Source organism: Mustela erminea, chromosome 4 (assembly GCF_009829155.1).
Source record: "Mustela erminea isolate mMusErm1 chromosome 4, mMusErm1.Pri, whole genome shotgun sequence".
Classification (NCBI taxonomy): Eukaryota; Metazoa; Chordata; class Mammalia; order Carnivora; family Mustelidae; genus Mustela; species Mustela erminea.
This window is the reverse complement of record NC_045617.1, coordinates 69,573,318-69,587,228: the sequence shown is the minus strand read 5'-3', so window position 1 is coordinate 69,587,228 and position 13,911 is coordinate 69,573,318.

Below are 13,911 nucleotides of genomic sequence, written 5' to 3'. Positions count from 1 at the left end.
TTGGCCATAACAACATTTTTCTAGATATGTCTCCTACAGCAAGAGATACAAAAGCAAAAATAATCTTTTAAGACTACACCAAAATAAAGCTTTTACACAGCAAAGGAGACTATCAACAAAACAAAAAGGCAACCTATTGAATAGAAGAAGATATTTTGAAATGACATATCCAATAAAGAGTTAATATTCAAAATATCTAATGAGCTTATACAACTCCAAAAAAAAAAAAAAAAACAAAATAAGCAGAGGACCTGAAAATAGACATTTTTCCAAAGAAGACACACAGATGACCAACAGGCTCATTAAATCATGCTCGACATCACTCATCCTCAAGGAAGTGCAAATCAAAACCACGATGAGATATCACCTTACACCTGTCAGAATGGCTAAAGTCAAAATGATAAGAAATGGCAAGCGTTAGCTAGGATGCTGAGAAAGGGCAACATTTCTGCACTGTTGATAGGACTGTAAACTGGTACAGCTACAAAGGGAAACAGTATGGAAGTTCCTCAAAAAATTAAAAATAGAAACACCATAGAATTCAGTAATTCTACTACTGGGTATTTATCCAAAGAAAATGAAAACATTAATTCAGAAAGATAATATGCACCCCTATGTTTACTGCAGCATTATTTACAATAGCCAATGTGTAGAAGCAACTTGAGTGTCCATCAATAGATGAATGTATATGTTTATGTAATATGTATATGTAATATGTATATATGTATATATACAATGGAACATTACGCAGCTTTTAAAAGGACAAGATCTTGACATTTGTGACAACATGGTGGACCCAGAGGGTATAATGCTGAGTGAAATAAGTCAGACAGAGACAAACAAATACCATATGATTTCCCTTCAATTAACATCATTTTAAAAATCTCATAGTTGGATTGTGTCTTACCTTTCTAGTTCCACAGCTCACCTATCCAGTCTTCAAGTCTTTTCAAGTCTTCACATCAGCATATTTTAAATCATTGTCATTGTCCAAAACTAGTCTCAGACTCTTGCTATCTCTTACCAAGATTTTGAGGGTAAACTTCTGGCTGGGCTTACTGACTCATCTTGGTTCCTTCCAATCAATATCACAGCCAGAGAGAGTCTTCTAAAATAGAGGCCAACACTGATGAAGCACAGACCTATACTCCTGAAACAAATAAAATATTATACGTTAATTTAAAAAAATCAATTAAATTTTAAAAGTTTATATGGTTGATAGAATCTAAAGCAAAAAAGTTGATGGTGGTAGAAAAAATAAAATAAAATAAAATAAAATAGAGGTCAACAAACTTTCTATAAAGGTCTAGATAGTAATTGTTTAATTTTTATTTTTTATCATTATTATTATTGTTTTTTTAGAGAGAGAAAGAGGGTGAGCAGGGACAGGAGGGGCAAAAGGAGAGAGAAAAATAAGCAGGTCCCTCACTCAGCACAGAGCCTCACATGGGGCTTGATCTCACAACCTTGAGATCATGACCTGAGTCAAAATCAGGAACCTGACACTTAACTGAATGAGTCCTAGATAGTAATTATTTTAGGCTTCCCAAGCCCTGTCTCTGTTGCAAATATTCTAACACCATTGTAGCTTGAAATCAGCCATAGACAATATGGGCATGGATATGAGTCAGTGAAACTAGTTGCAAAAGAGGCAGTGGACCAGATTTGACCTATGAGCCATAAGTTGCTGACCCTGTTTTGAAACATTAACTTAAGCACGTTCTTCCCACTGCCTTTAGGATAAATCTTGTAAACAGCCTACAAGCGCAGCCATATCTCTTACCACCGACCTTCATTATGAACTCAGCTTCAGCCGTATCAAAAGACTTACATTACTGCTTTGTGTTTTGACCTGCAGTCTAAGTAGGTCTATTTGGGGCTGATATTCTAAACAACACAAGAGGCAGGAAGTGATGTCAGTCTGAGATATAGCTCTATCCATACTAAAACTGGTCTTAGGCAAGCATCAACTTCTTCATTTATGAAAATAAATGGGGTTAATTACATTACTTGGGAATAATCATAATATTATCTGCCTCTTACACAATTCAATTGTCTAAAAATAAATGGCATCATGAGTATGAAAAACATTCATAAACTGTAAAGTGTTCTGTAAATGTCCTTGTTGCCTATATAGGCTTGACCAGTCTCTATTTCTCCTTCCCTCTCAGACTCTCCTGGCTGGTACTCTTTCTACTCTTATTGTCAACATCAATCTGCTTTTAAAAAAAAAAATATTATTTGAGAAAGAGATAAAGAGAATGAGCAGTGGGGAGGGCGGAAGAGCAGGAAGTCTGATGCAGGGCTTGATCCCAGGACCTTCAAGACCCAGGAATCATGATGTTAGTTGAAGGCAGATGCTTAACCAACTAAGCCACCCAGATGTCCCTACATCAATCTGCTTTTTGGCAGTGCAGGTCAGCTGTAGCTCAATGGAGCCTGCAGGATTCAGCTGACTGTGCCCTCCCCAGATCAACCCACTTTGCCAAAGGAGCCCAATCCCACTTCCCTGCCTAGCCCCAAATCTGGTGATGGAAACCCCAGCCCTTTCTGGAACAGTCTCACATTCCCATGAGGGCTAATTAGAAATTGCGTGTGTGTGTGTGTGTGTGTGTGTGTGTGTGTGTCCGTCCTTGTTGGGGAGGTGGAAGAAGGGGAGAATTAGCTTACTAATGATATCTGGCCCTCCCTTGTTCCCTTACTGTTCCAGGGAGGGGATGGTACATTTCCAAATGGAGGAAATATGGACCAAGGAGATGTCGTAAGCAGTCAAGTCAAAGCAGTAACATACTTAGGGATCCTATATTCCCTTTGTGAGCCTGGGGGTTTTCCCACCTATTTGTAGCACCAAAATACAGTCCATACTTAAACATCAAATGGGACCTTTTATTTTTGTATTTGCTTTTTTAAAAAAGCTGCTATAATATCTTCTAACTTTGGTTGTCTTATTCAAAGATTCTCTGACTCATTCAGGCTTCTTAACTAACCTACTGAAGTTTTCTGACAGGCATCCAAAGGACGGGAAACTAATCTGTATTCTTTAAAAACCCTCCTATCTGGACACTGGGATCAATTACACAGGAGAGCACCAGAAAGAAATAGCAAAGGAACAGAACATAGCTGTTTTATATTTGCTGCTTGAACTAGATTAAATTACCTTTTCATGACAGAGAACTAGAGAATGCACTTGATTATATTTTGTAGGGTATAAATCACTTTTTTGGATTAAAAATTAAGAACATTGTGACAGGCATCTATATAAGTAAATTCATTCACTGGGAGTGGTGCTTCTTACAAAGAATCATATATATATATATATGAATTGCTTCATGTTGCATTTTTGACAAAGGAGGAAGTTCTGTAGGAGTTTTTACAATTGATTTTTATTTCTCATGTGATTAGAAATCCTTTTTTTTTTTACTGTGTGTTTTTCATTTACTTTTTAAATTTTAATTCCAGCATATTTAACATACAGTGTTATATTAGTTTCAGGTGTACAATATAGCAATTCAGTAATTCCATACATGACCTGGTGCTCATCACAAGTGCATTTCCTCATGCCCATCACTTATTTCAACCATCCCCCGACCCCTATCCCCTCTGGTAACCATTAGTTTGTTCTCCAGTGTTAAGAGTCTGTTTCTTGGTTTGTCCCTCTCTCTCTTTCTTTTTCCTTGTTGATTTGTTTTGTTTCTTAAATTCCACATATGAGTGAAATCATATGAGATTTATCTTTCTCTGATTGACTAATTTTGCTTAGCATTATATTCTCTAGCCCTATCTACATTGTTGCAAATGGCAATATTTCATTCTTCTTTTTTAAAATTTTTTAAAAATTAACATATAATGTATTATTAACCCCAGGGGTATAGGTCTGTGAATTGTCAGGTTTACATACTTCACAGCACTCACCATAGCACATACCCTCCCCAATGTCCATAACCCAACCACCCTCTCCCTTCCCGACTCCCCCTGGCAACACTCAGTTTATTTTGTGAGATTAAGAGTCTCTTATAGTTTGTATCCCTCCTGATCCCATCTTGTTTCATTTTTTCCTTCCCTACCCACTAACCCCCCCACTTTGCCTCTCAAGTTCCTCATATCAGGGAGATCATATGATAATTGTCTTTCTGTGGTTGACTTATTTCACTCAGCACAATGCCCTCTAGTTCCATCCACGTCGTCACAGATGGCAAGATTTCATTTCTTTTGATGGCTGCATAATATTCCATTGTATATATGTAACACTTCTTCTTTATCCATTCATCTGTTGATGGACATCTAGGTTCTTTCCATATTTCAGTTATTGTGGATATTGCCGCTATATTCATGTGCACTTGCCCCTTCAGATCACTACATTTGTATCTTTAAAGTAAATACCCAGTAGTGCAATTGTGGTCATAGGGTAGCTCCATTTTCAACTTTTTTAGGAACCTCTATGCTGTTTTCCAGAATGGCTGCACCAGCTTGCATTCCCACCAACAGTGTAGGAGGGTTCCCCTTTCTCCGCATCCTTGCCAGCATCTGTCATTGCCTAACTTGTTAATTTTAGCTGTTCTGACTGGTGTGAGGTGGTATCTCAATGTGGTTTTGATTTGTATTTCCCTGATGCCAAGTGATGTGGAGCACTTTTTCATGTATCTGTTGGCCATCTGGATGTTGTCTTCTTTGCAGGAATGTCTGTTCATGTCCTCTGCCCATTTCTTGATTGGATTATTTGTTCTTTGGGTATTAAGTTTGATAAGTTCTTTATAGATTTTGGATACTAGCCCTTTATCTGATATGTCGTTTGCAAATATATTCTCCCATTCTGTCAGTTGTCTTTTGGTTTTGTTGACTGTTTCCTTTGCTGTGCTAAAGCTTTTGATCTTGATGAAGTCCCAATAGTTCACTTTTGCCCTTGCTTCCCTTGCCATTGGCAATGTTTCTTGGAAGAAGTTGCTGTGGCTGAGGTGGAAGAGGTTGCTGCCTGTGTTCTTCTCAAGGATTTTGATGGATTCCTTTCTCACACTGAGGTCTTTCATTCATTTTGAATCTATTTTTGTGTGTGGTATAAGGAAGTGGTCCAGTTTCATTTTTTCTGCATGTGGCTGTCCAATTTCCCAACCATTTATTGAAGAGACTGTCTTTTTCCCATTGGACATTCTTTCCTGCTTTGTCAAAGATTAGTTGACCATAGAGTTGAGGATGATTAGAAGTACCTTTTATTGTCTTTGTCATTCTCTTTTCTTGTTCTAAAAAATTTTATATTCCTTTATGTGAATTAATAAACTATATACAAATATTTCATTTGCATGGTGGCAACTATTGTATATACCCCAAATATTTTATTAAATATTAAACTGTAAGACAGAGGATGACCCAACCTATTGTTAGATTTCCTGAGCACCTTGGGAAAAAGTGATGGTCCCTTTAGGTTTCTGAATGGATAGAGAGGCATCATCATTAAGCAGATTGAACAATTATGAAGGGACTCCTGGGTGGCTCCGTAAGTTAAGCAACTGCCTTCAGCTCAGGTCATGATCTCAGAGTCCCATGTTTGAATTCTACATTGGGCTCCCTGCTCAGCAGAGAGTCTGCTTCTCTCTCCCACTACCCCTTCTTGTGCCCTCTCTCTCTCTTTCTGACAAATACAATTTTAAAAAAATGATTATGAACATATATGCACTTAGAAATAGAGCCCTAAAATGTATGAAGTGAAAATGAACAGAATTCAAGGGAGAAATAAGTGAGCGCACAATGGTAGTTGACAACTTCCATACCCTACTTTCTATAATGAACAGAATAACTAAACAGAAGATCAGGGAGGAAACTGAGGCCTTGAGTAGAACTGACAGACACACAAATCAGCAGAATACACATTTTCCTCAAGTGCACATGGAACATCCTCCAGGATAGACCATATGCTAGAATACAAAGGTTTGTATTCATCCAAATGCTTGAAATCATCCAAAGTGTCTTCTCTGACCACAGTGGAATTAAACTAGAAATCAGTAACAGAAGGAAAACTGGAAAATTCACCAGTTTGAGGAAATTAGTCAACATACTGTTACACAATACAATTCAACCCATCACAAAAATTCTCTTCTTTTCTTCTCAGTTCCAGTTAGAAAGCAACCTAGAGACTGAGACGGACTCTAACAGCCCAACCGGAGATAAGGCGCTTCTCTGGGCCAAAGAGGACCAAGATTCTAAGCTGGTGGAAGAGGATGACCAAGCCTTCTATAAGCATGCACTGGGGTCTGTGTGATCTCCCAGGAGCAGAAGGAGACCTGCTCAGACCATATTATAAGTCTACCACACTGAGAGTGGTTTGTATAAAGTCGAAAGAATTCTAAGGAAATTAATATTTAAGATACACATGAAGAAATAAAGCTGTAGTGATAATGGTCATCTATTGCTCTGCTGGGTGAGGGAAAGCTGGGAGCTCCTTTACCCAGGTCATGCGAGACTCTGTATCTACAAATAGCAATAGCCAGTGAATCTGAATTTGTATCTCTGGCTGTCGAAGCCAGAGAGAATCTAAGTGTATCTAAATGTATCATTAGAACTTCACTTGAGCCAACACTGAGAGCTGAAGTACAGAGGAACCTGGGGGAAGAACCTAGGAAACATAGAAGGAAAGAGGTGTGACTTAGAAAAATGCCAGAGATGGGGCTGTTGCCCATGCAAGTGTATGTGCACATTTCTAGAAGCACATGGGAAGGGTAGGCTGGGTCCAATAGCAAGACCTGATGATTTTAGGAATTTATTTATTTACTCTTATTTTTTCAGATGAATTTAATTCCTTTCCTTCTTGGTATCTATCTAGAGGGGGAATGGAAAGGACCTCTGCATTCAGGGAACAAAAGGTTCTGTTATTATGGTCACTTAAATTGGGTCCCTTTCTCACTTCAGGTAATCTCCCTGAGGGCTATTTGCTGTGTCCCTATTTTGTTTATTTTTATTTTTTAATTTTATTATGTTATATTAGTCACTATATGATACATCATTAGTTTTTGATGTAGTGATCCCTATTTGAAAGGTGCTCATTTAATTACCTGGTTGCAGCTAGTGGTGGTTCAAAGCATGGGCAGGTGACAGGTGGTTTTCAAGGCAGTTTTCTTTTGTGCCCAATCTGCTGAGCTGATCTCTGTTGCTGATAATTAACAGACTCTTCATCCCTATTCAGGAAGAATTTCCTTTTCTTTCTTGCCTGTAGTGGTGACCAGTCATACTTTGTAGACAGCTTTGTGAAAGGGGAGAAAGAATAAAAATAGATCTCAGCAAATGGATGGCAAGAGGAAATTCTTTTGTAAGGAGTTTAAATTAGGAGGTATACTGACTTTAAATAATGTTTGTCCCATTTTGAAAACTTAGTGAGACGTCTCCAGATATTTTAAATTCATTTGGTACATAAACTATGTGACCTAACTAAAAGAAGCCCTCCTAAGTACTCTAAAGATATTTAAAATATTAAACTTATGATGTTGAAGAAACTTGGATTTTCTTCAAGGTATTGAAACAGTACATAAAATTAAGAAGATTTCATTTTGAAATCACAATTCCAAATTAAGTACTCAATTATACATTTTAATTGGAATTGCAAGACTGCTCTGTTACTCTAATTAGCCAAATTATTTGAAACATAATGAGTATGAAAATATTAAGAACGCACAGGTTTATTAACACAAATATTAATCATGTGGTTTTGGTGACTTAAGTGTATCTACTTTTAACTCTAAATCTTTATAGAATTGAAAAATGCTTAACTATCAAGGAAATAATTATACCACTGCAGGCAATTTTGAAGGCTATTTTTTCTGCTAGTTGAAATTCCTAAAGGGTGGAAGATTTCAGCAAGAACACTGATTGGATTCTTATTGATAAAATTGCTGGGACGGTTTTGACCTATTCTATCATGACCTCTAAATAGGCTGGTCTGGCCCCCCCTCATGCTCCACGTTCTTATGCTGAGGCTAAATGTTACACAATTCTTGTATCTGCTCACAGACTATGAGACTGTTGTCAACAGCTGTGTAAATAATTCTCTTATTTCCTTTTGTTCTTTCATGCGGTGTTGGGAGCGGGGTCCTGTTCTAGCTACATATTTCTACATAGTAAATTATTCTAGAGCTTAGTGCCTTAAACAAAACCCATCTTATTATAGCTCACAATTTTGTGGGCCAGGCATTTGGGCAGGAATCAGCGGGTTCCTTCTTCTGTGCCACCAAAGGACCTTCGTTAATACCATCATATGGGACAGAAGGATCGTCCAGTTGCACCCTATAGCATTCTTGACCTTGAAAACTATGAAATTGAATTAAATGGCCCAAAGGTTCAAGAAGGTTGCATTCACATTTGGGAGAATGGCTGGAATGCTGGGCTTCGCAGAGACTGTTCGTTGGAGTGTCTACCTGTGTCTTCTCTAGCAGTGTGATTTAGGGTAGTCAGACTTCTTACATGCCCTCTGAGGGCATTCGGTGCCAGTGTTCCTGTAACCTGTAATCAAGGTGGAAACTATGGGACTTTTTGTGATCTAACCTTGGAAGTCGCATAGCGTTCACTGTCACTAGACTTGATGGGTTGAAAGTCACAAGCACCATCCATATTCCAGAAGAAGGGACAGAGTCCCTCCTTTCTATGGCAAAAGTGTCAACAAATAGGTGACCACCTTTTAAAACTGCCACCAAAGCTCTTAAAATATTTAAAGATTTTTCCATTTACATCAAAAGGTCTTTGAATTTGATGTGTATTCTCAAATGCTTCTTGTATTTTATGAACAGTTGGCTTATTAAAACAGTATCTGCATAAACTCTAGATATATTGCATGGCAGTGTCTGACAATCTGGGCATGACTTTGAAAGGGTCATTCTATTTGGTAAAATGACCTTGCACAATCATTCTATTTGATGAAATCATTTATAAGAAAATCTCTGTACTTTATTCACTGATGAGCTGCAGTTGGCTATCTCTTGAGATGAACTCTGACTGTGAAATGTCCTGGTTTTACATTAATGATTTCTTGAATTTTTTTTGAATGATAAATGTGCATGGAAAATATTTTATGTTCTTATATAAAATGAGTACCTTTTGATGGGAGGTACATCTTCAAGGAAGGTTTGGATTTTATCAGGATCGGTCGTCAGGAACTCCTTCAAGATAAACGGAACAAGATGAACAACTGAAGTAAGAAATCGTCCAACATCCTGGAGGATGACTGTTCCAGGAAGAGAAGCTAGTAGGTCTGCAACCTGCTTTTGTCTGGCTCAGGGGGCGAGTCCCTCGTGTGTCTTATTTTAACTGTTAACTTCTACAGAGATCTTAATCTTGATTCTACTTTTTGGTCAATTATTTCCACTGCTTCTCATTGAAACAAGAATTAGTAGATGTTGAATAAGTATTTGTCGACTGCATAAATGAATGACCCATTTTCAAGGAACGTGAATCTAATAAATCAGTTCTTCACATCAAAATTATACCGCTCATGATTTAATTTTTCAAGACTCAGGGATTTTACCTTCTCTAGATGACCTTGAGGTCATCATTATAAATAGTCAATTACCATTGTTTTCCCTAAGCAACTTATTTTGTTTTTTCGAATGTTTTGATTCCAGATAAAAAGGCATGTGCTAGAATTCTCTTACTGTGTTTTCTGTCTCAGTAAGATGGTAGAAAGTCAGGACTCCAAGAATTCAGAGTGAGCTCACGGACATGCAAACTATTACCAGCTCTTCTCAGTGGCTGCTGTAATTAAATAGAAATAAAATATCCACAGGAATAAAGTCTTGCTCAGTTTCAGTGAAAAGCACCGAAGAGGGCACAAAAATTGATGTGTGGAGGCAAGATAGTATCACAAAATCACCCTCCCCTAAATTCAGCTGGTTTTGATCTCACTTAGCTGTGTCTTATGATGTGGGACTGGAGAGAGATTTGCTTGATCTACCAGGGATTTATATAAAGTTGCAAGACTGCCCTACCTTTTACATCTCATTGGTTGGCCCTACCTCCGCATTAATCTCCCTTTCCCCCTGTAGATACAGAGTTCTCTTTGCTTTGTCTTACAAGGCTTGTGCAGCTCTGGAAAATAACCTATTTCAGTGAAGAGGACCCAAGAGGAAAAGCTATCCCCGTGATTTAGGGTGATGATTTCAATTCTCAAATGCCCTCTAAATATAGTCTGCTTGCTGGAAAAAAGGTGTTTACAATGGGATTAGCTTGTGGTAGGTGTCTTGCTTTCAAGAGCTTGGAAGGAGCACTGAACAGAGGGGAGGAATAAATGTGAAATGAGTTTCATAGGTGTATGTTGGCAAGACGAGCCGTGTCTCGGTGGGAAGCCATTCCGAGGGAGCCGCATGGGCGGATGGATATGTCTTCTCCTTTTGCTAGTGCGGTAAGTGACTGGGGTGTCAATGTTCACTATCGTTCAAAAACAAAAAGGATTCCTGGTAAGAGGGCCTCTAGCTATTTTTGATTTATTACCTAATTTTCAGACACTAGAAATGAACACTGGGAAGAAATGAAACTGGGCAGAGAAGAGCAGAAGCTCAAAATGATGATTCATTCCTATGCATAAATAATATCCTTTTTAACAGTAAGGCAAACTAGGTGTGGCCGTTTGAGAAAAATCAAGGTCTCTTGGGTCCTCTTTTCCTAGAATTTCATCATTGTATATTGGACAAACATCTGCTCCTGAACATTTTTTCAAACTGGTCCTTGAGATTTTAGTAAGTAGTCATTGTGGGAGGGAATAAAACCCTTTTTTCTCCTTGAAACATTAGGTTTGAGAAAGGAGGATTGCTAATCTGGTGGGCCTAAAACTGGGATATATATGACATTTTCATGTATGAAAATTCTAGTTACGGAGTGCCTGGCGGCTCAGTCAGCTTAGCATCCAGCTTTTGATTCCCCTCAGGTCTTGGTCTCAGGGTCCTGAATTCTAGCCCCACTTTGGGCTCCAAAATAATAATATTGTTTTGTTTTCTTACTCATGTATAGGTTTATTGTGGTCAGAAAACACACTTTTAAAATTTTAATTTCTCTTAATGACCCTACCCATGGTCTACATTGTGAATTTGAAAATAACATATATTTTGTAGCTATTTGTTGTAGTTTTCTAAAACATCAGTTAACTTGTTTAATATTGTTCAAAACTGCATATTCTAGCTGATTTTTGCCTACCTGTCCTATTAGTTACTGAAAGATATATGATAAAAACTCTGATGACTGGATCTGTCCATTTCTTTATTCCTTTTTTTTTTGCTTCATTTCTTTTGAAGCATCATTATTAGATGCATACATAACTAGGATTGTTACGTGTTTCTAATAAATTGACCCATTTATAATTATGAAATATCCCATTTTATCTCTGATAATAGTCTTTTTTTTTTTTATTTGACAGAGAGAGATCACAAGTAGGTAGAGCAGGAGGCAGAGAGAGAGGGGGAAGCAGGCTCCCTGCTGAGGAGAGAGCCTGATGCGGGGCCTGATTCCAGAACCCTGAGATCATGACCTGAGCTGAAGGCAGAGGCTTAACCCACTGAGCCATCCAGGAGCCCCTCTGGATAATAGTCTTTATCTTTAAGTCTATCTTATTTAATATTAATATAACTATGCCAGCTTCTTGATGATTAATATTTGGATGATATAATTTTTTCAACCTTTCTCTTTTATCCTACCTGTGTTATTATATTTAATATAATATAAGGATATTTGGATTCGGTCCAAATATTGTTTTTTAAATCTTTTTCTCACTAAAAGAAAGCAAATGTCCTTAAAGAATGATTGAGTTCATGATTGGACAGAGAAGTCCAAAAAGTGAGTCCAAGATACTTTGTTTTGCCAGAAATTAAAGAAGCAGTTAAAATAAAATTGGAACACATCAGAAAAATTTGCATATTCCCACTCATGTAAACTTGTATTTTCACAAGTTTATTCCTTTCAGTATTGCTTGCAGTAATAAATGACTGGATAGAATTTGTATGTCTATGTACAGGGGACTAGTTAAATAAATGATGGGATATCTATACAATGGAATACTATGGAAATTGAGAGCTCCTTATACAAAGACTTTAAATGATATACCAGGGGCACCTGGGGGGCTCAGTAGGCTGGGCCTCTGCCTTTGGTTCAGGTCATGATCTCAAGTCCTGGGATCCAGCCCCGCATTGGGCTCTCTGCTCAGCGGGGAGCCTGGCCTGCTTCCCGCCCCCTCTCTGCTGCCTCTCTGCCTGCTTGTAATCTCTCTCTGTCAAATAAACAAATAAAATATATAAAAAAAAAGAATTTAAATGATATACCAAATATGTAGTTTAACTGAAAAAAATTAGGTAGAGAGAAGTGTATATAATGAGACATTCATATAAAAGAAGACAATAATATTTTTGTATTTATATGATTTTATGTTATATAAATATATGGTTTTTACAATATATGCATTTACTCAACTGTAAACTATCTCTAGGAGGCTACGTGAGTAAATGATGACTTTTTTTTTGCATTCAGGGAAGGAAACAAGGTTGGTGGAGCAGGAGTCAGAGGAGATTTGTACTTTATGAATGTGAACACAAAAATATTTTGAAAAATAAATAAGCACAAATTTTAAAAATCAAAATAGCCAAGCAAATATATGTTTCTATGTATATACATATAGATGTTAAAACAATTTCTAATAGCAATTTTTAAAAAAATTGTTTTAAAGAATTTATTTGAAGGACAAAGGAACCCTTGTTCACTACTGGTAGGGATTCAAACTTATACAGCCATTGCGGAAAACTGTGGAGTTTCCTGAAAAAACTAAAATTAGAATTACCGTATGACCCAGTTCCAGTTTCACTACTGGGTATCGGCCCAAAGAAAATGAAAACAATAATTTGAAGATATATGCATCCTTATGTTTACTGCAGCACTATTTACAATAGCCAAGGTATGGAAGCAACTCAAAAATCCATCCATAGATGCATGGATAAAGAAGATGTGGTGTGTATATAACACACACACACACACACACACACACACACACACCAACATACCTATATACAATGGAATATTACTAAGCCACGAGCAAGAATGAAATCTTGCTGTTTGCAACAACATGGATGGACCTAGAGGACACGCCCCTAAGTCAAATAGGTCAGCCAGAGAAAGACAAGTACTATGTGATTTCACTCATATGTGGAATTTAATAAATAAAACAAACATAAAGAGAAACAAAAAATGCTCTTAAATTACAGAGAACAAACTGGTGGTTATCAAAGGGGAGGTGGGTAGGAGATGGGTAGTATGGGTAAACTAGATAAAGGGGATTGAGAGTATACTTATCTTGATTTTAAAAAAAGAATGTTCCGGGGGCACCTGGGTATCCGGGTCGGTTAAGCATCTGACTCTTGATTTCGGCTCAGCTCATGCAAAGTTTTCTTTTTGTGTTTCTTGGTTAAATGGAGATTACGTCCAAATTTATGGACACAAAAAGTTGCCCACTTCACCTAGCATACAAGTATATGTATACTATACCATAAATATATATGTATAAATGTGTATATGTGTTTATACACACACACACCACACTGAGAAAAGAGAGATTCATGCATATACACACTCCTAGGGAGATGCTTAGAAGTGTGTAGTTTAACTGAAATAATAAAGGTATCAAATAATATCTGTAATAATGTCTCTAGACGGTAGAATTTGCATGCTTTTTGCTTTCTTCTTTGTACTTTTCTGTAATTGAATTCATTTTTCAATGAATATGTATCTTTTCTTCCCCAAAATAATTTTTTTGGTAAAAGAATACAAAATACTCATAAGCCAGAAAAGCTGATGCCGCAATGGGTAATAGCATACAAAATATTCTTTCTTTTCTAAATTGTCACTTGAAATGAGAATAAAAACAGCCCATTTTAAAGTATCACTAGTTTCCTTCATTAATAGCAT